This window comes from Saccopteryx bilineata, chromosome 3, assembly GCF_036850765.1.
Source record: "Saccopteryx bilineata isolate mSacBil1 chromosome 3, mSacBil1_pri_phased_curated, whole genome shotgun sequence".
Classification (NCBI taxonomy): Eukaryota; Metazoa; Chordata; class Mammalia; order Chiroptera; family Emballonuridae; genus Saccopteryx; species Saccopteryx bilineata.
The window spans coordinates 146018167-146043311 of NC_089492.1; the positions used below are offsets into that span (position 1 = coordinate 146018167).

Genomic DNA, 25145 nt, shown 5'->3' on the forward strand with positions numbered 1-25145 from the left:
GAGCCTGCAAGGACCACTCCTCTCCCCTTTCCTTCTGAGGAAGACCAGGGACCTCTGACCTCCTACCCACTTCAGCACATGGTGTGGTAAGTCCTCTGCCTCCGGCCTCCCCTCAGTTCTTTCCAACTCCGAGACTCCCTGTCCATAATTGCAGCTGCATCAGGGACCTCCTACCCTTTCAGAGTGTGTGTGTGCCCGTGGAGACATCCCGGACACTCCCACTCTGCCTGACTGTTCGGTGGCCAGAGATTGAGTTGTGGGATGCCAATTCTCATCTCTGATCAGCCCAAGGCTGAGGGCGGCCATGGGAGCACAGGATTCTAAACCTGGCTCAAAAACACCCCTAAGGTGCCTTATCTGGAATCTTTCAAACATAGATTCCTCCCTAAAGAAGAAGAAACTAATCTTCTTTTCTACTGTGGCTAGGCCACAGTACCCACTGGATAGCCAGACCAGGTGGCCTCCTGAAGGAACTTTCGACTTTAACACCCTCACTGATTTACAAAACTATTGCCAGAGAACTGGGAAATGGTTGGAGATCCCTTACATTCAGGGCTTCTGGTATTTGCGCTCCTGTCCTAATCTCTGTGCTGCCTACTCTATGGCACAGGTCCTTTTAACCAGAGAAACCTCAACTAAACCCTCCGCTTCTGACCTTTCCTCCTTCCCCGACCCCCTTGAGGAACTCTCTCTTCCTCCTGCACGACCTCCTCCGCCCTATCACTGTCCTCCTCTCCCTTCGGCGGATCCTGTTTCTCATTTGCCTACAGATACCAGTCCCTCTCTCTCCTCCCCTGTCAGTGCTTACACCAGATCTCTCTCCGAGCCACAACAGGGAGACAACCTTCTCTTCCCTCTCCACGGGGTGACCGGAGTGGAAGGAGTTGTTCAGGTTCATGTTCCTTTTTCCCTCTCTGATCTGTCTGCATTCGAAAAGCATTTAGGATCCTACTCTTCTAATCCTACCGCCTATACCAAGGAATTCCAATATCTCAGGCATATGACCTCACTTGGCATGATCTCTATGTTATCATGTCTTCTACCCTTACCCCCGACGAACGGGACCAAATCTGGATGGTGGCATGGACTCATGCTGATCAAGTTCACCTCACAAACGACTAAATGCCAGTTGGGGTACAGGCGGTCCCCGACATGGACCCCAACTGGGATTACCAGATGGGACAAACAGGTAGGAGGCAACGAGACCAAATGATTGAATGCCTCATAGCTGGCATGCAGAGTGCAGCCCAAAAGGTAGTTAACTATGATAAATTGAGAGAAATCACTCAAGGACCTGAGGAGAACCCGGCCCTTTTTGAACCGCCTCACTGACACTATGGTCCTCCACACTCATTTAGACCCTGCCTCCAATGCCAAGGCCACTGTATTAGCCACCCACTTTATTTCCCAACTGGCCCCGGACATTTGGAAGAAACTTAAAAGGCAGAAGAGGGCCCCCAAACCCTTATCTGAGACCTGAGGAACATGGCATTTAAAGTTTTTAATGGGTGGGAGGAAAAGGCCGAGTCTGCTCGCCAGGTCCGCATGCAGCAGAAGGTAACGCTCCAAACCCAGGCTCTTGTGGCAGCCCTGAGGCTGGCAGAGCAACAGGGGCAAGGCACAGGAGGTGCCTGGCCCAAGTCCGAGCCACAAGGAGGAACCCCACCAGGAGCTTGCTTTAAATGTGGCAAAGAGGGTCACTGGGCCCAGCAGTGCCCCTGCCCGAGGCCACCCACTAAACCCTGCCCTAACTGCAAGCAGCCTGGCCACTGGTGAAGTGATTGCCCCCTTCAGGTAACAGGCTCTTTTTTGGCGCCTCCACACAGAGGACAAGCCACTCAAATGGGTGGCCAAGCCAGCCAGGCAGGCCCATCACTAGAACTTCTCGGTCTCATGGATGACTGATACGGCCTGGACTTGAAGACCCCCATCACCCTCGCTGAGCCCAGGGTGAGGCTACAGGTAGCGGGTAAGTCCATCTCATTTCTTGTGGACACGGGAGCTACCTTCTCTGTTTTGCCATCACACTCTGGACCTTTAGTTCCCTCACAGGTCTCGGTTATAGGAGTGGATGGGACCCCTTCTTTTCCCCTTTGCACACCACCCTGATATGCAGTTTGAATGGAATCCCCTTTTCACACTCCTTAGTTATGCCATCATGCCCTGTACCCCTCCTGGAACAGGACATTCTACAAAGCTTCGGAGCCACTATCCAACTGACAACATCCCTGACAGCATCTTCCCACCTACTCCTACCATTCCTGGCTGAAAGCTCTCCCACTACCACAGATAACTCTAACCTGATCACACCCCCTATTCCACCAGACATTGTCGACCCCCAAATTTGGGACACCTCGACCCCAGTGGTAGCAACCCACCACCCACCTGTATACATCTGCTTGAAGAATTCCTCCCAATTCCCATCTAGACCCCAATTCCCCATTTCGGCAAATCATCGACAGGGCCTTAAACCCATAATTACCCACCTCTTAAATCAAGGCCTATTCATCCCTATGGACTCCCCCTGTAATACCCCTATCCTTCCTGTTCGAAAATCCTCAGGGGCCTACCGCCTCATACAATACTTATGCCTAGTTAATGAGGCGGTTGTCCCCCTCCATTCAGTGGTCCCTAATCCATACATATTACTTTCACACATTCCTCCTGACCCCACTCACTTCACAGTCTTAGATCTCAAGGATGCCTTCTTTACCATTCCTCTACACCCTGACTCTTACTTTCTGTTTGCCTTCACCTGGATGGACCCGGACACTAACGCAGCACAACTTCCGTGGACCATCCTGCTCCAGGGATTTAGGGACAGCCCACACCTGTTTGGGCAGGCACTAGCGTGATACCTAGCTGCATGCGATCTCTAGACAAGTACTCTCTTGCAATATGTAGATGGATACTCCTCTGCAGCCCCTCCCTGCCTGCCTCAAGGAAACACACCTCCACCCTTCTTAACTTCCTCACCATAAAGGGATATTGTGTCTCCTCAACTAAGCATCAACTTCACTCTCAGTCCGTAGTCTATTTGGGCATTGCCTTAACCCCCACCACCTGAGGTCTCACTCTAGATCAAACTCAGACCCTCCACAGTCTCCAGCCACCTACCACTGCAAATCAAATTCTTTCTTTCCTTGGTCTAATAGGCTTCTTTTGACACTGGATTCCCAATTTTGCTCTCTTAGCCAAACCCCTTGACACAGCGGCTCGAAACCTCACCACGGGGACCTCTCCTCTCATGTTTCTCTCCACCTCCTTGAAACCTTCCTACACTCCTGAGGAAGAACAGGCCCTCCTCGGAATGGGTGGAGATGTGTGCAACCAGGGATGGATATTTCTCAGAGATAGAACTGCCTTACCAAAAGGACAGGCTGAAACTCTCCTTTCTGATATCCACTGTTCCTTACACATAGGGCCAAAAGCTCTCTATTGGTTTTTGCAACCACTCCTTTTCTTCCCAGGCCTCCAGCAGACTATCAAAAAGGTACACGCGCCCTGGCTGGTTGGCTCAGCGGTAGAGCATCGGCCTGGTGTGCGGGGGACCCGGGTTCGATTCCCGGCCAGGGCACACAGGAGAAGCGCCCATTTGCTTCTCCACCTCCACCCCCTCCTTCCTCTCTGTCTCTCTCTTCCCCTCCCGCAGCCAAGGCTCCGTTGGAGCAAAGATGGCCCGGGCGCTGGGGTGGCTCCTTGGCCTCTGCCCCAGGCGCTAGAGTGGCTCTGGTCGCCGCAGAGCGACGCCCCGGAGGGGCAGAGCATCGCCCCCTGGTGGGCAGAGCGTCGCCCCTGGTGGGCGTGCCGGGTGGATCCCGGTCGGGTGCATGCGGGAGTCTGTCTGACTGTCTCTCCCCGTTTCCAGCTTCAGAAGAAAAAAAAAAAGGTACACGCAGCATGCACAATCTATTCCAAAACCTCTACACAAGGGGGACTCCATCTCCGCTTCACTACTCATCAGCTGAGGGGGCACTTACCAGGCCAAGATTGGCAAATCGACTTCACTCACATGCCCCCTCACAAAAAAACCCACTATCTCCTAACTTTTGAAAGTCTTCAGGGTGGATAGAAGCCTTTCCCACCTCTTGAGAAATGGCAGACACTGTTGCCTCCATTTTCATTGAACGCATTATCCCGCAATTTGGACTGTCTACTCCCATCCAGTCAGACAATGGCTCAGCCTTCACTGCCCAAATAGTCCAGCAGGTCCATCTCTCTCAACATCACCTGGAAGCTCCACATACCCTATCACCCTCAATCGTTGGGTGTGGTGGAAAGGACCCATGGCATCCTAAAGGGTCAACTAACTAAACTCTCCATTGAGACCAGGCTTTCCTGGCCAAACCTCCTCCCCCAGCCCTCACCAGAATCAGAGCAACCGCACAAAACCCCCCTGGACTCAGCTCCTTTGAGCTGGTTTATGGTAGATCATTTCTAATCAATCACAACTTACCTGTCAACCCCCCTCCTCTTGCCACATACCTCCCCTTTCTGTCTTTACTCTGCCATCTTCTTAGGGAACATGCAGACCAGACTTTCCCTCCCATAGGGGGTCCAAGTGAAGTTCTTCCAGCGGTCCCCCTCCAACCAGGGGACAAAGTCCTTCTAAAGGAACTCCAACCGGCTCCCTACAGCCCAGGTGGACGGGACCCCATATGGTAATATTGACTACTCCTACCGCAGCCAAGCTCCTAGGCAAACACCTTGGTACCATGTTTCCCGCCTCAAGCTTGCCCCCGTACAGGACCACTGGCAATTGGAACCACTGGGCTCCACCCGTCTCTGGCTCACTAAAACGTTGGGTCCTGCAGATCCTCCTGTTACTCCTGTCCCTCCCACAGGGAATTTGCCACCACCTTCCAACCTCCCTTCCCCACGATGCCCCTAATCAGCAGGAAGTAGCCAGATGAATATCAGTGCCTCTATCTAACATAAAAGGTTGAAATATGAGGTCAGTTGGCAATGGGGGAAGGTCACATGAGGAACCACCCACGGCCATGACCTCCAAAAGAAACAGCCCAGGAGCATTTTGAAACTGTCTTGTTAGTCAATGAAATTTCACCACAACCTATCACACCACCACCACCCTACCAATGCTATAAATTACCCCCCCTCCCCAAGGCGGGAGAAGCTGTGTGACTTCCCTGGCCCCTGTCTTGCTGATCAGTGAACCCCGCTCAGGAGTGCTCTGAATAAAGCTTTTGCTTGTCCACACTTGGTGGCAACATCCTTCTTTCTTCCTCAGAGGAAAATACCTTATACTCTGTTTATATTTCGGTCCCCAACACTCCCCAGTGCCTCAAGGGCCAGTCCCACCCCCTGGCCTTCCCAGGAAAAGCCCTTCCTGAGTTGGACGACACCTTCAATGTCTTTGCCGCCAGCAGACTGCATCCAGAGGCCAGGAGTGAGATCCTGGCCCCTGCAGGAGGGAGGCTGGAGGCAACAGTGTTGACTGGGCTGGAAGAATCAGGCCCCGGGGCCATGATAGTGGAGGCAGCTGAGCTAGGGGAGGACCCTGGGGGCAAAAGAAGAGGTAGGAGAAGCGAGTAGCTGGAGTCTATGGTTCCTCTGGACTTAGGTCTGGACCACCAGCATTTGAGTGCTGCTGACCCAGGGTCTCTCGGGTCTGTAGGGGCCAGCCTGCCCTCCACGTCAGCCTTGCTACACCCACGAGCCTCAGACTCTGAAGCAGGCAGGGAGCAGGCGGCCCCAGGAGGAGGAGCAGGCCAGAGTCCAGCAGACAGTGCGACATCTCTGTTTAGCTCCCCAGAAGTGATCAGTGTGTGGGAGAGGCTGCCTGGCCTGGACGATGCCCTTGAGGACCAGGATGAGGAGGCCTCCAGAGGCAAAGCCAGCTTTTGCAGGAGCTCAATACACTTGAGAGTTCCTGGCCTTGGGAACTCTCAGCCTTTCTCCTGCAGCTGAGATGTCCTCACCAATCATATGGGGAGAGTCTGATGAACTGCCTCCTCCCCAGGAGAAGCCTGAGCCATCAGAACCTGTGAACCTCCAGGGGAAGCAGGGGTTCCCCAGCTGGAGCTGGAGTCCAAGCCCAAACCCAAAGTGGATGTTGGACAAGAAGCTGCAGCCCAGCATGCCACCTCCCAAGCCACTCCACCTCTCCACACCCTCAGATTACCCAGACGAGGAGGAGGAGGGAGAGGAGGAGGGAAAGGCTATGGTGGGGCTGAGTGGCAGGGGGCAGAGACAGAGAAGAAGACATTTTCCTAAATGTACTGGTTGCTGGTCTCCAGGAGGCCAAGGAGGACTGCAGGAAGCCTGGATCAGAGTCTGACAGCTGTTCTGGAACCCTGCTGGGCGAGCCAAGCCTGGAAGAACCAGTGGGGGATGCCAGCCCCCCTGCGTTGGGGCCCTGTTTACCTCTGCTCACCAGCTACCCTAAGGGTCCTGTCCCCATACCCTCTTCCTCCAAGAGCCCAGCTCTGCAGAGTCAGCAGGTCTGGGGGCTCTGGAGAGAGGAGAAGGCCCTAAGGCTCCTGAGCCCCAGAGCCAGAAGCCAGCAGGAGAGGGGCATGGGCCCCTGCCGGGCAGTTCCCAACAACCTCATCTGTGGGCTTTGGAGGAGAATATCTTGAACCCCTTCTCATCTCAGGGGAGCCGAGATCCCCCTAGCCTTCCATCCACATCCCCTCCAGAGTCCAGGGACTCTTCCAGCTACTCTGGACCAGAAGAGCTGCCCACCCCCCACCCCCAGAGCCTGCCTTTCCACCGCCCCCTCTCCTGCCCTGGGCCAGCCACTGCCACAGGGAGCCCAGTTCTCCGAACTCTACCTTTCCTGGAGCCTGTCCCCTGACCTCTTCCTCCCCGCCCCTGGGGGAGCCAGCCTTCCCCCCTGGGGGCTCCCCTGCCCCACTTGGGGAGGACCACACTGCAGCCACTTCTGCTTCTGCCCTTGGAGACATGACCAGCTGAGGAGCCACAGCCCAGTGCCGGGTGAGCAGCCACCCCGAGAGCACTCGCCAGGAGGAAGGGGTTGAAGGGGGCAACTCAGTACAAGGGCTGAGGTGTTCAGAGTCCAGCCTCAGCCCTCCGGGGGTGGATGAGGGGCTTGTTCACCCAGGCAGGACGAGGGAAACTTTGAAGACATGAGCCTTCTGTGGTACCAGCTCTGCAATCACCTTTTTGGGGGAATCAGGAAGGTTTCCTGGAGGAAGTGGTCTTGTACAACTTTGAAATCTAAGTAGGAGTTAGCAGGCCCACAGGTGAAGGGGTAGTATTCCAGTCAGAGGAACAGCTTTTGTAAGAGCCTGACAGTGAGAGAGAGAGAGAGCCTGTATCCCGGGCAGAGGGCCAGGAGGAAAGGGCAGGGGCCAGTTGTGTTCGAGACTGTTTTCTGACCCTGAGCGGGAGGCTGAGCTCATGATCCTGCAGTGCAATGGAGGAGTGGTTGCAGGCGGGCAGAACTCTGCAGAGGAGTGGACTTAGCAGCTGTGGCCAGAAGGAAGGTTTGGCAAGCCCTGGTCTGGAGAGGAGGGGGTGGCATGAGGGAAGGGAAGGAGGTAGTAGGGCTTGGTGTTAGCTAAGGCTAAACCCAAAGTAGGCTATTCACAGGGGTTCCCAGGTCTCTGACTAGAGCCTGGGACGCTAACGGTGCCACTCACCACTGTGCAGTACAAGACAGCAGGTGTGGAGGGGAAGGTAACGTGCCCGGGGTGAACCCCAAGTGGAATAGGTCAGCCTGGAACTCTGCATGGGTCTAAAGCTCAGTGCTGAGCTTTAGGTTGGAGATCGCTATGAGGAGGTGGAGGGGAGAAAAGCCCAGGGCAGACCACCTGGGGTGGTCACAGTTGAGACTGAGAAGGAGTTATTAGAAGTTGGAAAAACAGAAAAGGGTTTGGAATGGGTTGGGGGGCCAGGGAGGAAAGCAGCCCAAAGAAAGGAAAGAGTGGTCCAAGAGTCAGCTCCACAGAGAGGGCTGGGAAGGGAGAAGCAGGGGGTTCTCAAGCAGGAACCTTAGTGCTGGACTGGTAGGGCTGACATCCTGTTCTGCGGGTGAGGAGTCAGTGAAGGTAAGACTTACAGAGACAGCATATAGCAGGGGTCCCCAAACTACGGCCCGCGGGCCACATGCGGCCCCCTGAGGCCATTTATCCGGCCCCCGCTGCACTTCTGGAAGGGGCACCTCTTTCATTGGTGGTCAATGAAAGAAGCACATTGACCATCTCATTAACCAAAAGCAGGCCCATAGTTCCCATTGAAATACTGGTCAGTTTCTTGATTTAAATTTACTTGTTTTTTATTTTAAATATTGTATTTGTTCCCATTTTGTTTTTTTACTTTAAAATAAGATGTGCAGTGTGCATAGAAATTTGTTCATAGTTTTTTTTTTAATTTTAATAATTTTATTTTTTTAATGGGGTGACATCAATAAATCAGGATACATATATTCAAAGATAACAAGTCCAGGTTATCTTGTCGTTCAATTATGTTGCATACCCATCACCCAAAGTCATATTGTCCTTTGTCACCTTCTATCTTGTTTTCTTTGTGCCCATCCTCCTCCCCCTTTCCCTCTCCCATTCCCCCCTCTCCCCCGTAACCACCACACTCCCATCAATGTCTCTTAGTTTCACTTTTATGTCCCACCTACGTATGGAATAATGCAGTTCCTGGATTTTTCTGATTTACTTATTTCGCTTCATATCATGTTATCAAGTTCCCACCATTTTGCTGTAAATGATCTGATGTCATCATTTCTTATGGCTGAGTAGTATTCCATAGTGTATATGTGCCACATCTTCTTTATCCAGTCATCTATTGACGGGCTTTTTGGTTGTTTCCATGTCCTGGCCACTGTGAACAATGCTGCAATAAACATGGGGCTGCATGTGTCTTTATGTATCAATGTTTCTGAGTTTTTGGGGTATATACCCAGTAGAAGGATTGCTGGGTCATAAGGTAGTTCTATTTTCAGTTTTTTGAGGAACCACCATACTTTCTTCCATAATGGTTTTACTACTTTACATACCCACCAACAATGTATGAGGGTTCCTTTTTCTCCACAGCCTCTCCAACATTTGCTATTACCTGTCTTGCTAATAATAGCTAATCGAACAGGTGTGAGGTGGTATCTCACTGCAGTTTTGATTTGCATTTCTCTAATAACTAAAGAAGATGAGCATCTTTTCATATATCTGTTGGCCATTTGTATTTCTTCCTGGGAGAAGTGTCTGTTCATATCCTCTTCCCATTTTTTTATTGGATTGTTTGTTTGTTTGTTGTTGAGTTTTATGAGTTCTTTGTATATTTTGGATATTAGGCCCTTATCTGAGCTGTTGTTGAAAAAGCCCATTTAGTTGGCTTTCTGTTTATTTTGTTATCAGTTTCTCTTGCTGAGCAAAAACTTCTTAGTCTGATGTAGTCCCATTCATTAATTTTTGCCTTCACTTCTCTTGCCTGTGGAGTCAAATTCATAAAATGCTCTTTAAAACCCAAGTCCATGAGTTGAGTACCTATGTCTTCTTCTATGTACTAAATTGTTTCAGGTCTTATGTTTAGATCTTTGATCCATTTTGAGTTAATTTTTGTACAGGGGGACAAACTGTAGTCCAGTTTCATTCTTTTGCATGTGGCTTTCCAGTTTTCCCAGCACCATTTATTGAAGAGGCTTTCTTTTCTCCATTGTGTGCTCTTGGCCCCTTTATCAAAAATTATTTGACTATATATATGTGGTTTTATTTCTGGACTTTCTATTCTGTTCCATTGGTCTGAGTGTCTATTTTTCTGCCAATACCATGCTGTTTTGATTGTCGTGGCCCTATAATATAGTTTGAAGTCAGGTATTGTAATGCCCCCAGCTTCATTCTTTTTCTTTAGGATTGCTTTGGCTATTCGGGGTTTTTTATAGTTCCATATAAATCTGATGATTTTTTGCTCTATTTCTTTAAAAAATGTCATTGGAAGTTTGATGGGAATTGCATTAAATTTGTATATTGCTTTGGGTAATATAGCCATCTTGATTATATTTATTCTTCCTAGCCAAGAACAAGGTATATTCTTCCATCTCATTATATCTTTTTCGATTTCCCTTAACAATGGTTTATAGTTTTCATTATATAAGTCCTTTACATTCTTTGTTATGTTTATTCCTAAGTATTTTATTGTTTTTTGTTGCAATCGTGAGGGGGATTATTCTTTTGAGTTCGTTCTCAATTGTTTCATTGTTGGCATATAGAAAGGCTATTGACTTCTGTATGTTAATTTTGTATCCTGCGACCTTACTGTATTGGCTTATTGTTTCTAGTAGTCTTTTTGTGGATTCTTTGGGGTTTTCGATGTATAGGATCATATCATCTGCAAAAAGTGATACCTTTACTTCTTCTTTTCCGATATGGATGCCTTTTATTTCTTTGTCTTGTCTGATTGCTCTGGCTAGAACCTCTAGTACCACATTAAATAAGAGTGGAGAGAGTGGACAACCCTGTCTTGTTCCTGATTTAAGGGGGAAAGCCTTCAGTTTAGTGCCATTTAATATGATGTTAGTTGATGGTTTATCGTATATGGCCTTTATCATGTTGAGATATTTTCCTTCTATACCCATTTTGTTGAGAGTCTTAAACATAAAATTGTGTTGGATTTTATCAAAAGCCTTTTCTGCGTCTATTGATAAGATCATGTGGTTTTTGTTCTTTGTTTTGTTGATACGGTGTATTACGTTAACCGTTTTATGTATGTTGAACCATCCTTGAGATTCTGGGATGAATCCCACTTGATCGTGATGTATTATTTTTTTAATATGTTGTTGTATTCGATTTGCTAGTATTTTGTTTAGTATTTTAGCATCTGTATTCATTAGAGATATTGATCTGTAGTTTTCTTTTTTTGTGCCATCCTTGTCTGGTTTTGGTATGAGGGTTATGTTGGCCTCATAAAATGTGTTTGGAAGTATTGCTTCTTCTTCAATTTTTTGGAAGATTTTGAGTCTTCCAAAAGGAACCAAGTCTTCTTTTAATGTTTGATAAAATTTGCTGGTATAGCCATCAGGGCCTGGACTTTTATTTTTGGGGAGGTTTTTAATGGTTTTTTCTATTTCTTCTCTACTAATAGGTCTGTTTAGGCTTTCTGCTTCTTCTTGACTCAGTCTAGGAAGGTTGTATTGTTCTAGGAATTTATCCATTTCTTCTAGGTTGTTGAATTTAGTGGCATAAAGTTTTTCATAGTATTCTACAATAATTCTTTGTATATCTACGGTGTCCGTGGTGATTTCTCCTCTTTCATTTTGGATTTTGTTTATATGAGTTCTTTCTCTTTTTTCCTTGGTAAGTCTTGCCAAGGGTTTGTCAATTTTGTTGATCTTTTCAAAGAACCAGCTCCTTGTGCTATTAATTTTTTCTATACTTTTTCTGTTCTCTATTGCATTTATTTCTGCTCTGATTTTTATTATCTCCTTTCTTCGGCTGGTTTTGGGTTGTCTTTGTTCTTCTTTTTCTAGTTCCTTAAGGTGTGAAGTTAAGTGGTTCACTTGGGCTCTCTCTTGTTTGTTCATATATGCCTGAAGTGATATGAATTTCCTTCTTATCACTGCTTTTGCTGCATCCCATAGATTCTGATATGTTGTATTGTCATTTTCATTAGTCTGTATATATCTTTTGATCTCTGCACTTATTTCTTCTTTGACCCATTCATTTTTTAAAAGTATGTTGTTTAGTTTCCACATTTTTGTGGGATTTTTTTCCTCTTTTTTGCAGTTGAATTCTAGTTTCAAGGCTTTATGATCAGAAAATATGCTTGGTACAACTTTGATTTTTCTGAATTTGCTGATGTTGTTTTTGTGGCCCAACATATGGTCAATTCTTGAGAATGATCCATGTACACTGGAGAAAAATGTATACTCAGTCACTTTGGGATGAAATGTCCTGTAGATGTCTATCATATCCAGGTGCTCTAGTGTTTTGTTTAAGGCCACTATGTCTTTGTTGATTTTCTGTTTGGATGACCGATCTAGAGCCATCAGCGGTGTATTGAGGTCTCCAAGTATGATTGTATTTATGTCGGTTTTTGTTTTAAGATCAATAAGTAGCTGTCTTATATATTTTGGTGCTCCTTGGTTTGGTGCATATATATTAAGAATTGTTATGTCTTCTTGATTCAGTGACCCCTTAGCCATTATGAAATGGCCATTTTTGTCTCTGAGTACTTTTCCTGTCTTGTAGTCAGCATTATCCGATATAAGTATTGCTACGCCTGCTTTTTTTTGGATGTTATTTGCTTGGAGTATTGTTTTCCAGCCTTTCACTTTGAATTTGTTTTTATCCTTGTTACTTAGATGAGTTTCCTGTAGGCGGCATACAGTTGGATTTTCTTTTTTAATCCATTCTGCTACTCTGTGCCTTTTTATTGGTGAGTTTAATCTGTTTACATTTAGTGTAATTATTGACACTTGTGAGTTCCCTATTGCCATTTTATATCTTGCTTTTTGTTAGTTTTGTGTCTTGTTTGATCCTTCTCTTTCGTTTTTCTATCTTTTTTTTTTTATTTGGTTGTATTCCACACATCTTTCCTTTGTTGCTATCTCTTTTATCTCATGTGCTTCTGTGGTGGTTTTTTCAATGGTGGTTACCTTTGAGTAATGAAAAGGGTCCCTACCCTGTTCATTGTAGCGAACTATTTTGTGAGTACTTTTGCACTCCATCGTCCTTTGCTACTGTTAATCTCCATCTTCTCCCCCACTTTCTTATTTTTGTTGTCACAGTTTAATTTTGGTTTTATTGTGTTCTTCTTGGAGCTTTTACTTGTGGCTCTGTTTTTTTTTTTTTTTTTTTTTTTTGTTCTTTGTATCTGATTGGAGAACCCCCTTTAGTAATTCCTGCTGATAAATTCCCTCATCTTTTCTGTATCTGTGAATGTTTTTATTTTTCCTTCATATTTGAAGGATAGCTTTGATGGGTATAGTATTCGTGGCTGAAAGTTCCTCTCTTTCAGGACTTTAAATATTGGGGTCCACTCTCTTCTAGCTTGTAGAGTTTCTGCTGAGAAATCTGATGATAATCTAATGGGCCTTCCTTTATATGTTGTATTCTTCTTTTCCCTGGCTGCCTTGAGAATTTTTTCTTTGCTGTTGGTTTGTGCCAATTTCATTATGATATGCCTTGGAGTAGGTTTGTTGGGGTTAAGAAAACTTGGAGTTCTTTTTGCTTTTTGAACTTGAGGCTTAAATTCTTTCCAGAGGCTTGGGAAGTTCTCATCTATTATTTGTTTGAGTATGTTCTCCATTCCATTTTCTCTCTCTTCTCCCTCTGATATACCTATTATTCTTATGTTATTCTTTTTGATGGAGTCCTATAATTCTTGTAGGGCTATCTCATTTTTTTTTTAATTTTTGAGTCTCTTTCTTCTTCTCTCTGTTGTGCCTCAAGTTGCTTGTCTTTTATTTCACTAATCCTCTCTTCTATCTGACCTGTTCTATTAGCCAAGCTTGTTACCTCGTTTTTCAGCTCGTGAATTGAGTTTTTCATCTCTGTTTGATTTGTTTTTATAGTTTCAATTTCCTTGGACATATATTCTTTGTGTTCATTGAGTTGTTTTCTGAGCTCCCTAAATTGCCTTTCTGTGTTTTCTTGTATATCTCTGAGTATTTTTAGGATTTTTATCTTGAATTCTCTGTCATTTAGCTCCAAGGTTTCCAATATATTAAATTTTTTCTCCATAGATTTTTCCTTATCTATCTGTGTTGCCTCACTTTCTTTTGTATCCATGATATTCGATTTTCTCTTCCTTAATGGCATCTGAGGGTGGTTTTGTTGACAGTATTAATGAGATTTAATAAAGAATAAAAAGTTAAAAAAATAAAAAATCAGAAAGAGTTGTTTTTTTTAAAAAAAATTAATAATGAAATAAAGAAAAATAAAATAAAATAAAAATTTTAAAAAAGGAAATTATTCCCCCCCTCCTTTTTTCCTCTCCTCTTTAATGGTAATGGGATGACATTAATAAATCAGGGTACATATATTCAAAGAAAACATGTCTAGGTTATTTTGTCATCAAATTATGTTGCAAACCCCTCGCCCAAAGTCAGATTGTCCTCCGTCACCCTCTGTCTAGTTCTCTGTGCCCCTCCCCCTCCCCCTAACTCTCTCCCTCCCTCCCTCCCATGTCCTCCCTCCCCCCCCCACCCTTGGTAACCACCACACTCTTGTCCATGTTTCTTAGTCTCATTTTTATGTTCCACCAATGTATGGAATCATGTAGTTCTTGTTTTTTTCTGATTTGCTTATTTCACTCCTTATAATGTTATCAAGATCCCACCATTTTGCTGTAAATGATCTGATGTCATCATTTCTTATGGCTGAGTAGTATTCCATAGTGTATATGTGCCACATCTTCTTTATCCAGTCTTCTATTGAAGGGCTTTTTGGTTGTTTCCATGTCTTGGCCACTGTGAACAGTGCTGCAATGAACATCTCTCCCCTCTTTCTTGAGAAAATCTTGTGGTGAACTGTGAATTATAACAAACAATACCTGTAATGGAGGGCCTGAATTGGGGAAAAGTAATAAAGGGGCAAAAAAAAGAAAAAAAAAAGAAAAAAGGGGTATGGACCCACAAAAAGCAAATAAGGAAAAAATTTGGGTCAAGAATAAAATGATTTGCTTTTAGGCGTTGGTTGTCTAAGAGTTATGATGAGAGGAATAAGAGGGAAACAGAAAAATGGGGGGACAAATTAAAAAATTACTATTGTATTTAGTGGAACAAGAACTAGATAAAATGGAGAGCCAGGGATGGGAGCACTGCTAGTGAGTTAAAAAGGTGAAGTAAAACCGCCCCCAAAATGCCACAAACATAAGTTTGAGTCCCAGATAAGATAATTTGTTTGTTATTGAGGTTTGAATGAGAGGAGATGTAAAGGAGAGAGGAAGAAACTAATATAGAGGGAGAAAAGAAAGAGAGAGAGAGAAAAAAAGAGGGAACCACTAAAAGAAGAAAAAAGAAAAAAGAGAAGAGAGAGAGAGAGAGTGTGTGTTAAGGGTTTTGGAGTGCAACCTTCATAGAGAGAAAGGAAGAGGAGAGAAAAGATAATGGGAGATGTAACACTTATGGGTAGTGTAGTTCAAGGATAGGAGAGAGTAAGACTGGAAGAGAGTTAAATGACCAAATTGGAGGAGGAAAAAAAAAATATCAAGAATGAAGATAAGAGAAACAAACGAACAAATATAATAAAATGGGATAGGTTATAAAGTCTGCAGATTATTCTTGATTTTGAGAGGTTATCTTCTTGCTTTTTCTTTTCTCTCCCTCTTCCTGGTCGGTGACTCTGTACCCCGGGTTCTGCCCCTTTGGCACGCTCAGGTAGAGGTTTGCAGTTGATAAGTCTTTATGGCAATGTCATGTATTGTGCTTTAGTCTCGTTGGCAGTCCGACAGTGAGAGAGTCCGTGTTCCTGGAGCCTTTCTCCTAGTCTTTCCTTCCTCATTTAGTAGCCTGATAATCCAGCTATGGTGTTGCTGCTGCCTCTGCCTGGATAGTAAGAGGCTCAAAGAGGTGGCAACTCCCCACTCTATTTCCACTCAGCACAGGGTTCTGGGTAAGGCTCAGTCAGTCAGAGCTGCTAGCATAATCAGGCGGGGTTTCCGCCCACTCAAAGACCTCTGGCTCTTCCACTCTGCCCAGTAACACAGGCGGGCACCCACGTCCAGGGTGCTTGGAGGAAACTCTCACTCACTATCTGCGCGCGCAGACCAGGATATCCGGCCAGAAGTCTCAAGCTCTGAGTGAAACCCCCAACCGCATGGAAAAGTTCCAGCGTTGGAATTGGCTCTTGCTCCGTCCCCGTGCGTGGCTTTTGCAAGGCGCTGGGGCGGCCCGAGATTCCGCTTTGGCTCACACAAAGGCCCCTGACTCTGCCCCTCTGTGCGATAACACGGGTGCGCACTGCCGAGGCACTCGGAGGAATCTCTCACTCAGTATCTGCACGCAGACCAGGATATGAGGCCGGCCGCGTTTCCCTCTGAGTGCAATCCCCACCAGCACGGAAAATTTCCACCGTTGGAATTAGTTCTTGCTCCCTCCCATGCGCGGCTTTCCCAGGGCACTGGGGCTGCCCAGAGATTCTGCTTTTGGCCCACAGAAAGGCCTCTGACTCTGCCTCTCTGTGGGGTAACACGGGCACCCACTCCTGGGGCTTAGGAAGACATCTCTCACCCACTAACTGCGCACCGACCAGGAGATTGGGTAAATGGCTGCCCCGCTTGTCTTTCTTTGTTTGGGTTTGGCGCGAGTGTTAGCTTGTATTGCCCGGGTTGCCACAGGATCAATTTTTCCTCGGCTTGGATCTCCGTGCCACAGCCTGGCTCGGCCGTTTGTGCTGCGGCCTGGATCTATTCACCCACTTTGCCCGCCTCAGTTTCTATATTCACAAGTAGCAGAGAAAGCCGCCCTGTTTAGGTTAGTGAGGAAGGCGGAGCATTTCTTACTCCCCATTTCCTTCAGGGTTTGGTTATATATTTAGCCAATTTTTCACTCGACCATACCTTCGGGTGTATTGCGAAGCATCTGGAGGCTCTAAGTATAGGTTTTTCTGTTTCTGGTTGAAGATCTTGTTGAGTTTTGGGGGAGATTTATCGGTATCGCTTCCTACCCTGCCATTACTCTGACCTCATAGTTTTTTTTATAGTCTGGCCCTCCAACGGTCTGAGGGACAATGAACTGGCCCCCTGTGTAAAAAGTTTGGGGACCCCTGGCATATAGTCTACACGCCCTGGAGAGGCTGGGTGAGAAGGAAGGAGAGGTGGGGATGACGGGGTGGCAGCCAGGCCTACACAAGGTGAAAGGAGGGTGTTTCAGGCTGGTGTAGATGCTGAGGGGAAACCAAGTGTCCCAGTTTGCCGAGCCCTTTCCTGATTTTAGCACAGCAAGTCCCACATCCTGGTAATCCACACAATCCTGGGAAAATCAGGAAACTGGGAGGGTTGGTCACACACCTGCCCCCTACAATACAGAAGAGTTGGGAGGGAGGATGGGTGGAGGGGGACGACCCTGGCAAAGACTGGGTATAGATGCACAGAAGTTTGTAGGAGGCCTCTGCCGTCCCTGTGAAGGGGCAAGGCCACCTGGCTATGGAATCAGAAAGGGGCAGGTGGTGGGTTGCTGAGGAATGCTGAGCGCAGCTGCCCTAAGCCCTGGGTTAGGTAGGGCAGCCACCATCAAGTGGTGGTCTCTGTCCAGCAGACCTGTGTCCCTTCTCCTTGGGCCACCCATCCCTCCCCATAATGCATCTCTTGTCTCTCTCCGCAGTCCCCATCCTGAAAGCCCCTCAGTGCTGCCCCTGTGGAGAGCACCCCCGACAGAAAGCAGCCCTGCTCCAGTCTGAGCACAGCACTGAGCAGTGGGCTAGAGAAGCTCAAGACGTCACATCCGGCAGTGTTCAGCCTGTGGCTCCAGCCTCCCAGGCTGGCCAGACTGTGAACAGCAAGAGGCTGAAGGTGAGGCCTAGCAGGATGCCTCAGGGGATCAGACCAGACTTGTGGCGCTATGGAGAAAGGTCAGGTGTCCTGAGGTCAGAAACAGGTTGCTGGACGGGGTGGAGCAAGGAGCAGGTCTGGTCTCACACGCCAGAGCCCTGAAGCCAGATAGGCCATCTCTGGCATTGGAGACAGAGGCCTGTGGGCCAGGGGCTGTGGGGGTGCAACTGGGGTGTCAGTGGACAGGAAGGCAGGTATGCCTGAGGGCGCCCTGCTCACTCATTCCGTCTGACCTCAGGATGCGAGTGTACTGGACATGTCAGCCAAGTACTACCACCTGACCCACGACGAGCTCATCAGCCTGCTCCTGCAGTGGGAGTGGGAGCTGAGCCAGCGGGACGAGCACGTGCAGGAGCTGGAGAGCTGTACTGACCAGCGGGACGAGCACGTGCAGGAGCTGGAGGGCTATACTGACCAGCGGGACGAGCAGTGCAGGAGCTGGAGAGCTGTACTGACCAGCGGGACGAGCACGTGCAGGAGCTGGAGAGCTGTACTGACCAGCGGGACGAGCACATGCAGGAGCTGGAGAGCTGTACTGACCAGCGGGACGAGCACGTGCAGGAGCTGGAGAGCTGTACTGACCAGCGGGACGAGCACGTGCAGGAGCTGGAGAGCTGTACTGACCAGCGGGACGAGCACGTGCAGGAGCTGGAGAGCTGTACTGACCAGCGGGACGAGCAGTGCAGGAGCTGGAGAGCTGTACTGACCAGCAGGATGAGCACGTGCAGGAGCTGGAGAGCTGTACTGACCAGCGGGACGAGCAGTGCAGGAGCTGGAGAGCTATACTGACCAACAGGATGAGCACGTGCAGGAGCTGGAGGGCTATACTGACCAGCGGGACGAGCACGTGCAGGAGCTGGAGAGCTATACTGACCAGCGGGACGAGCACGTGCAGGAGCTGGAGAGCTGTACTGACCAGCGGGACGAGCACGTGCAGGAGCTGGAGAGCTATACTGACCAGCGGGACGAGCACGTGCAGGAGCTGGAGAGCTATACTGACCAGCGGGACGAGCACGTGCAGGAGCTGGAGAGCTATACTGACCAGCGGGACGAGCACGTGCAGGAGCTGGAGAGCTATATTGACTGGCTGCTGGGTGCAGATCATGGAGACCTCACCCATACTGCTGCAGATTCCTCCTGCCCCCTCCCCGCCAGTAGCTCTCCTCACCTCCACCTCCCAGGAGGGTTGGCGTGATGCCACTGCCCAAACGAGACTCACACCCATTCTATTCCTGCTGAACTCACTCTCATCTGGGGCGGCTGTCACCCCTTGCTCCCCCTCCCTCCTGCCTCAACTGGGGCTGCTGGGAGGAGGGCCATTGGATTCCCACTGGAGGTGGGTCTTACCCACCTGCCTATTTTCATACCCTTTAGTTTGGGGGCTCCAAAAATTGGAAGAGAGAATTTACTCAAGACAGAGTAGGAGTAAGCTGCAATCTGATGTACCTGAGACATCCTTTAGTACGTCATGGATAGTCAGCCGTTTCTTCCACAGCTAAACCCTTGTCTTCGCCATCTCCCTCCAGCCCTGCTGGGCTCCTAGTGTTACTAGGGCTGTGGCAAGGACCAAGGTGCCCATGTGTCTGTAACTTACAGGCAACCAGGGCACTTACTCTTCAGCCTCATATCAGTTCCCCCAAGAGCAAGAACCCCTGTGGTCCAATGTCACGTCTGCCATGTCCTGAGTTTGTCTGTCTGCAGTTGTTTGTGGAGCAAATGTGGTGTGGATGGAGGGAGATGATGTGCATTCTGCAGGCCACTCCCTGCCCTCCTCTTCTGACCTTTCCATGAGTTAATGTGTGAATGTGTGGAGAGCTGGGACATATGTGGGGAGACTACCACCTCACCCCCCTCCAAGGTATGGGCCCTTCCACGCCTCGGAGCTTTGGGTTGTTTATGTTGAGGGATCGAGCCTCCATTCCTATTCTCGTTGCCTGTCCAGATGCTAAAACTCTGTGCCACTACAGGGTTTGAACTTTTGGAAACTGATTAAAATGTGCCTTTTGTGGGTGGGATTAAGAGCCTCTGGATGTAGACCTTGCCCCCTGTTAGGCACCTGCCTCCCTTCCTGTTGAGCACACGGGGCTGGATCTGGCAGGACCCTAGGAATGGAAATGGAGGACGGGCAACCCTGTTGTGTGCTCTGCCCTCCCGCAGATTTAATTTTAGTTAAGGATCTGGCCAAGCTGCTGCTCCCTTACCCTACCTGCTGTCTTCTTTTACTCCCTCAACACTAACTGAGGGGGATCCTGAAGCAAAAATAACAGCCCGGTAGTGGGAGGTTCCTCTCTGCCTATACATAGAAAAGAGTCTTTGTTGTCCTCCCATCCATCCACGACCTGCTGTCCCAGCCTATCCGTTTTGCCTTCTGCCCCATATCCTTGACTGACTTGGCTGCAGTGCACTGTGAAGCGAAGTGTCTGTCCTTCGGCCCAGCCCTGTTTGCTGGCAGAAAAACAGGCTTCCACATGGAATCTTCAGGGGATGTTTGGGGGCTGGGACACCCTACCTTAGCAAACTTGAGGGGTGTGGAGAAGCTGAAGGAGGCCAGCTTTGGCCCGGTGAGGAAGTGAGAGCTCTTCTGGGATCGCTTGTTCTCCATGAGCTTGCCTGAGGGTTGATCTCTGGGATCAGGCAGAAAGCCTTGGAAGGAGATTTGCTGTGGAGGATGTCTTCTGCCGGGAGGGGGGAGAGGCGCCCCACATATGGAGGAGAGTCTCTGTAATGATATCTTAAGGACCATTCATCAAAGCTGAGGGAAGTGTCCACAGGGAGTCACTGGGGGTTGGATGGGTATCTCTTCTTGGGGAAGGGGTCACTCCTCTACTAGGTATCCCTCTGGGCTCCATGTAGGCCAGTCCTGACTCTGACTTTCCACTCATCCTCGATTATGGGCCTCCAGAATGCCCAGGTCAGAGATGTCTTTTGAAGAACCTGAAAGTGAAGCCCAAGGATCTTGTTGGGTGTTTCTGCTCCTGGCCTAGAGTTGGAAGAGAGCTGCAGGTGGGGTGGGCAGGGAGCAGGCACAGTTCTGCTTTGTCGTTTGTCTTTCTCGTTGTAACTCCCATTTATAAAGAGCTTGTGCTCCATGTTTCGAGCACTTTATGAAGAATAAAAAGTTCACAGACTGCAGGTGGCTCTGTTGTGTTCCTGGTTTGATGAGCATGCGAGGCAGGCTTCCTGGGGGAGAAGGCAGGTGATGGGGTTCTAGGATGACACTGCCCCTGTCCCAACATCAGGGCGGCGGTGCAGTGTTGCCCAGTGGTCAGGATCAGTCCTTTTTCACTCCCAGATACCACATTTATTAAGTACTGTGGGGAATACAGGGGATAAAAGACTTGATTCCCATTCCCAAGCCTAACGGAGAGAGAAGACACAAATCCAAGATACACATGGTTCTTCATGGCTAGCTAGAATCTCTCCAGCTTTAGGGAAAGTAACTGCCACAGATCATGCACTGTTCAGAAACACGTGGGCAGGTGTGAGCCAACCCTGCTGCACCTCACCACAAGACTAAGGTGACCCAAAGTAGGGTTCCCTATGGTCAAAACCAAGTATTTCTACTGTCCTATGGTATGAAACCGGCAGCTCTCCTAACCCCAGTGTGTTCGTTATCCCTGCTTGTGCCTTGCTCTACAATCTGCAGTATGCCCCCTTACCTAAGGTCCTTGTAGTGCTGGGTAAACCCCACTGAACCCCACTCCCAGTTCTCTTCCCAACCAGGGATTAGGCCCAGGAGGAATCTGCCTTGGCAAAAGGAAGTGGAGGCTACCAGGGCTTTAAGGTCCCCCCACCCCACCATGTTTAACTCATCCAACAAATATTTGAGTCCCTGCAGTGAGTTCTCCCATGCCTGGCACTGAGGACTCAGCTGTGAATCAAAATGTCACAACTCCTGCCCTGTGAACTTCACAGGATACTCAAAACCATAAGTAATTATAAATGCAAGGGCAGCAAGAGACATGCTGGGTGCTACAGGAGCTTGTAGTGGGTTTCATGGAAGTAAGTGACGGATTGGGAAGCAGTGTTTAGGCTGAGGCCATAAGCGAGCCAGAGTCAGGGGAAGATAAAAAGTTAGAGTTTTCTGGGTACAGAATGTTGCAGGGTCAGGAGCGGGGTATACACAGCTTGCTCAAGGAACTGTCAGGATGGCTGTAGAGCACAAGGTGAGAGGTAGGGTGAGTCTTTTGAAAAAACGATCTGAATATTCCCCAGTACAACTTCCTGCAGAAAGCCTTCCACGATTACGCCACCTGCAGTCATTATCCATCTGGTCCCGGTTCGGACCAGACTGAATAAGGCTCTTCTGGGCTGCAGCTCCAGAAGCAATGCCCACCGCAGCAGCTAAAACTTCTAGAGGTAGGTAACCAGCGAGGGGTAGCCCCGTGGTCCCCTTAGTCTGGACCTTAAAATCATGCAGACACACTCTTCTGGACTGTGCGTCTGCTTAACTTACTGCAGTCTAGTGTTGTACAGCCTCATGACAAGGCCAACTACACTCCCACAACCCCTTTCACCACTGGCTAGCTGCGGTTGCTTCTGGCCAATCAGGAGAGGCAGCTGTGGTGGGGGTCCCTTTTAAAAGGGCCGGAGATTGGCCCTGGCCGGTTGGCTCAGCGGTAGAGTGTCGGCCTGGCATGCGGGGGACCCGGGTTCGATTCCCGGCCAGGGCACACAGGAGAAGCGCCCATTTGCTTCTCCATCCCTCCCCCTCTCCTTCCTCTCTGTCTCTCTCTTCCCCTCCCGCAGCCAAGGCTCCATTGGAGCAAAGATGGCCCGGGCGCTGGGGATGGCTCCTTGGCCTCTGCCCCGGGCACTGGAGTGGCTCTGGTCATGGCAGAGCGACACCCTGGAGGGGCAGAGCATCGCCTGCTGGTGGGCAGAGCTTCGCCCCTGGTGGGCGTGCCGGGTGGATCCCGGTCGGGCGCATGCGGGAGTCTGTCTGACTGTCTCTCCCCGTTTCCAGCTTCAGAAAAATACAAAAAAAAAAAAAAAAAAATTTAAAAGGGCCGGAGATTGCAGGCGTCAGTGGCCGTGCCAGATACAGCGACTGACTACAGCATCAGTGGCAGCGGCAAGTGCCACTAGTGCAGGGGTCGGGAAACTTTTTGGCTGAGAGAGCCATGAATGCCACATATTTTAAAATGTAATTCCGTGAGAGCCATACAATATGTTTAACACTAAATACAAGTAAATGTGTGCATTTTATGTAAGACCAACACTTTTAAAGTACAATAAGTCTCTGAATTTTTTAATAACGCTGTTATGCTGTTGCTAACCAATGATGAATAAAGTACTTCTTACCATTAATGTGACTTCTGGTGCTGCATGGGTTTGCTGATGGCTTTGTAGTCTGGTTGATACGTGGTGAGGTTAAGATTTATGCAGGCGCTGAGACTTCCATCCGTTAAACGTGATCGTAGGTTGGTCTTAACGTTCTTCAGATGTGAAATGACTGCTCGCATGCATACGCAGAGCCAAACATCATTAGTACAGCAATACTCACACGCTGCAGTGTGTGGTATGTGACAGGAAGCTTTAAACTCTCCTAGTTTTTCAAAGTGTAGTAAACGACCTATTTCAATGTCAACGATGAAGAGTTCCAGCTTGTTTTCCATTTCTTCCCACTTGTGTTTGCTCAACAACTCTGCTTGCTGTTGTGCAAGTCTTTCCAAATCTTCATTCAGTGACTTGAATTTATTCACCCACATGTCTGAGGCCTTCAGGTCAGCAGCTTGTAGCTGAAAATCTCTGATAGAGACACCGGGGATGTAACAAAGGTCAGCGCTGTCCACTGCACACTCGTGTGGATGAGTGATGAACTTAAAAAGACGAGTGCGCTTACGAAGTTCTCAAAGCGTGCTTTGAATGACTGCAGGAGATTGGATGTGAAGCCCGCTAGCTGCTGGAGATCAAGATGTTGAGCAGGGTCACTTGCTGTGCATGCATCTTTAAACTCTCCCAGTTTTTCAAAGTGTAGTAAACGACCTATTTCAATGTCAGCGATGAAGAGATCCAGCTTGTTTCCAAATGCAAACACTGCTTGTTGAAGGGATAAGACTGTATTTCCAACGTCTTGCATTTTCACATTGAGCTGGTTCAGATGTTCAGTCATGTCCACAAGATAGTAGAACTTCAGGAGCCACTCAGTGTTACCTAACTCAGGAAGCTCGACATTTTTCATTTCAAGAAAAGTCCGGATTTCGCTCAGACAAGCCACAAAATGGCTGAACACCTTTCATTTTGACAACCAATGCACATTGCTGTGCAGAAGCAGACCAGGATAATTATTCCCAAGTTCATCCAGCAGTTTTTAAAACTGGTAATCATTTAAAGCTTGGGCAACAATAAAGTTCACCACCCGAATGACCAGCGACATCACCTCACCAAGCTGTTCACCACACATTTGAGCACAAAGCGCCTCCTGATGTAGGATGCAGTGAAAACTTAGGATGAGTCTCTTTTCATGTTCAAGAAGAAGCTCTACGAATCCCGTTTTCCCCCACCATTCACGAAGCACCATCAGTACCCACCGAAATAAGTTTATCCATTGGTAGATATTTTTCTTTAGCGAACTCAGTGAAAGACTTGAATAAATCCTCCCCTCTTGTTGTCTCTTTCATAGGCAAAACAGCAAGACTTTCCTCATGTAGTGTGTCTCCGATAGCATACCTTGCAATCACGCTGAACTGGGATAAATGGCTTACGTCTGTTGACTCATCCAAAGCGAGAGAAAAGAATGGTGCTGCATTTATGTCCTTCACTTGTGTTTCCTCAATTTGATTTGCCATCATGATAGTACTATCGTAAACAGTTCTTGCCGACAGAAGCATATCTTTTATTCGTTTGATTATCTTATCTTTATCCGAAAAGTCATCAAAAAGTTCATTGGCAACATCAAGCATGAATGCTTTGGCATACTCTCCATCTGTGAATGACTTTCTGTTTCTCACAATTGCTAAAGCACCGGCAAAGCTAGCCGAATTTCAGTCAACTTGTCTGGTCCAAACATGGAGTTGCTGCTGACTAGCTTGCACTCTGCACAGTAGCTCTTGACATGCTTTCTTCCTGCTGTCCCTTGCTGGATATTTCGATGCAAACGTAGTATGGCGTGTGTCTAAGTGCTGCATTATGTTTGACCGTTTCATCGATGCAATTTTTTTTTTTTTAGAGAATAAAGTGGGTCTATTCGTACTAGTGTAGAAAGACAGCCACAATTTATTTTATTTATTTTTTTAATAAATAAATTTTTACTTTAATGGGGTGACATCAATAAATCAGGGTACATATATTCAAAGAAAACATTTCCAGGTTATCTTGTCATTTAGTTCTGTTGCATACCCATCACCCAAAGAGAGATCATCCTCTGTCACCCTCTATCCAGTTTTCTTTGTACCCCTCCCCATCCCCTTCCCCCTCTACCCCTTTCTCTCCCCCCACCCCCTGTAACCACCACACTCCTGTCCATGTCTCTTAGTCTCGTTTTTATGTCTCACCAATGTATGGACACCTGCAGTTCTTGATTTTTTCTGATTCGTTTATTTCACTCCGCATAATGTTATCAAGGTTCCACCATTCTGCTGTAAGTGATCCGAAGTCATCATTTCTTCTAGCTGAATAGTATACCATGGTGTATATGTGCCCCGTCTTCTTTATCCAGTCCTCTA

The 25145-nt window shown here is 47.9% G+C and overlaps 1 pseudogene; it reads left to right on the forward strand.

Annotated features, from left to right (window-relative positions):
• The first annotated feature begins 1485 nt into the window (after positions 1-1485).
• Positions 1486-21777, forward strand: LOC136329901 (uncharacterized; annotated as a pseudogene).
• The last annotated feature ends 3368 nt before the right edge of the window (positions 21778-25145 follow it).